Below are 2,793 nucleotides of genomic sequence, written 5' to 3'. Positions count from 1 at the left end.
AGCGGGACGTGTTAGTGGACGAACTGGTAGAGGTCGTGGAGTAAATTTTGTGACTCTAGCCGGATCGTCCCTAACCCGTCACGTAGCGCTTCCGGACCATGGTGTTGGGTTGGACGGTCAGTCATGTTCTTGTTTGATTGTTGGCTGGCCGGTTGGCCTTTCATCTCCAACCCTTGGTGTGGGTCGTCCGTCGGTCATGTTCTTGTTTGATTATTGGCCGGTGGGTTGACCTATGCCTAGGACGGTTCGGGGGTGTTACAGCGTCCCTCTAGATCTCTGGCGTATCCCTGATCATCTCTGTAGACTCCATACTCATTTTTCTCTTCCCAGTAGAAGTTCCTGGTACCGTGCCGAATTCTGGACGTCTATCGACCGATGTTGGGACGTCAACGTCGATTGATGGTCGAATGGGATGGCGAGACCTTTGTTTGAAGCTTTTGTCTATGCCACCAGCTGTGTCATAGAACTCTTTTGTATCCTTCTGTTTGTATTCTGGAATGTTGCGTTGATGCTCGAACAAATTTTCTGCTCCATTGGTTGTCTGAAGGATGTCTGCAATATCTTTTCGAGATATGTTCAGTATGCGTCAGTCTATTGCTCTTGCGTAGCCATCTGGGTCACTGAAAACACCAAATTCGTCTGGAGTTAGATACTCATTATCTAATTTATCTTTTTCGCTTATAGTGGTGTTTGGTTTAGAGCGGATGTCGATTGATGTTGTATGAGCAACGTCGATCGATGTTGGAGGATTGATGTCAATCGATGGACGGCTTGCTCTGTCGATCGGATGGCTGGATCGTGTTCTCCCCCAAGCAGCTTCTGATCGAAGTTGATCTGTTTCATCGTGTCTTTGCATGTTGAGAAGTTCCTCATATGTGAAACCTTCATGTAGTTCGTCTTCTTCTGGCTCATACATTGCTGTTTCTACAGCATAGCTTTCGTGATGGTGATCATCACACGGTCGACTTCTGCGTCGATCGATGAGTAGTTGGCTATGTCGGTCGATGCTCGTTTTCGGTTTCTCTGATGAGGTTGAGTGTCGATCGATGTTGAGCCTGTTATGTTGATCGATGGTGCATTCCTTTTCCAAGAGGAATAATGGAGAAGTGTATCTTTCTCATCAAGGATGGCTTTGTACTCAGTAGCTCGTTCATCCTCATGGTCTTCATCATACTCTTCTGTATGCATGTTTGGTCTGGTGTATGCGGCAATAGTGGGGTTGTAGTAGTCGTTCTCCCAATCATCTGGACTACTATCGACCGACTTCCTGTAGTGTGTCGGTCGATTTCTGATGGCCCCTGTCGATCGATGTTGCAGTGTGAGTTTCGATCGACGCCGAGTATTCTGTCTCGTATTCCACTCCACAGTGGCAAGGTGCAATGATTCCTGGATCATTGATTCTTCTGGAGGACGGCTGTGACTTCTTGACTGGAATGGGGTCGTAGTGGGTATGAGGATCTATGAGCGTCAAGCACAACTGGTTGGATTGCAGGTTGCACACTGCTCCTACTGTTGACAAGAAAGCTCTCCCAAGCAATAGTGAAGAGTTCCAGCTTAGCTTGATGTCCATGACATGGAAATCATCTTGAACTAGGGCATTACCAATCTGCACCTCTAGGTCTCTCACAATCCCTCCTGAATTCCCCTGAGAACAGTCCACAAAAGTGAACAAATCGTTGGAAGGCTCCACCTGCAGACCCAGATGGTCTGCCATAACCCTAGGTAGGTGTTGGGATCGAAAACGGTTACGAGGAAGTTAACGTCCAAATCCCCGAAGAAGAAAACGAAAAACCTTCTTCGACAAATACTTTTTCAAAATAGATTCTTCCTTACGAAAAGCTTTGGGGAGGAAACACGAGACATCGGACATGAGCTCAAAAAGGGTCGCTACGCAGCGACCGAAAGCGTGTTTCGCTCGGTCGCTACATAGCGACCGAGCTCGAGCCAAAGCTCGGTCGCTACGTAGCGACCGAGCGTTCATTCTGTTCGGTCGCTACCTAGCGACCGAGCTAGAGCCGAAGCTCGGTCGCTACGTAGCGACCGAGTGTGCATCTGCTCGGTCGCTACGTATCAACCAAGCGTGCTTCCGCTGGGTCGCTAAGTGACCGATGATCAAATTTACGGTAAAAACCGCGGGAAGTTCACTCTTTATCGAAAGAAGCCGTAATAAACGCTTCGAGTCAATAGACGGCCGAAAGGAACCTAAGACATGACTCGAGGCCCAACTTACGATTTTTTAACCAGCAGCACGTAAGCCGCATGACGGTTTACGCTTGTTCGCGAGGAAAGATAAATGTCAAGTTTCCGCGGATAAATACGAAATTTTGAAGATAATTACGAAGATCGGAAAAAATGGAATATCTCCATTTCTATGCTATGGCGGCTTAAGGGCAGAAGAGGAAAAGCGTAAACCGACCTAGGAGCAAGTATATAAGGAGTCTTAGGCGAGAGGCAAGAGGCAGAAAACTTTTTCAGAGCAAACTTAGCACTTAGAGCGATTTAGGCATATTTCCGTTTTTGTTGTTCGAGCTGCGACTCAACTAGGTTATTGCCGTCTTAGGGTTTTAGAACTATGAATCCCGCCGACAGCTCTAGTAGCCCAGGCTCTTACCATGTTGTAACGCTCAAACGCGAATTCGGAATAAGATCTACTTTGCTCTCTTTTCGATTTTTATACTTTATCGTTGTCATTATTCTGTTCTTATTGCTTGGCGTGTGGTATTAGCAGATATCCGGGACTTATGGAAAATTAGGGTTTTCCTAGTTTCCTTATTTAAACGTAAATCGAAAGTG

The sequence above is a fragment of the Brassica oleracea genome, chromosome C7 (assembly GCF_000695525.1).
Source record: "Brassica oleracea var. oleracea cultivar TO1000 chromosome C7, BOL, whole genome shotgun sequence".
NCBI classification, from domain to species: Eukaryota; Viridiplantae; Streptophyta; class Magnoliopsida; order Brassicales; family Brassicaceae; genus Brassica; species Brassica oleracea.
Note: the sequence above shows the minus strand (reverse complement) of the source record.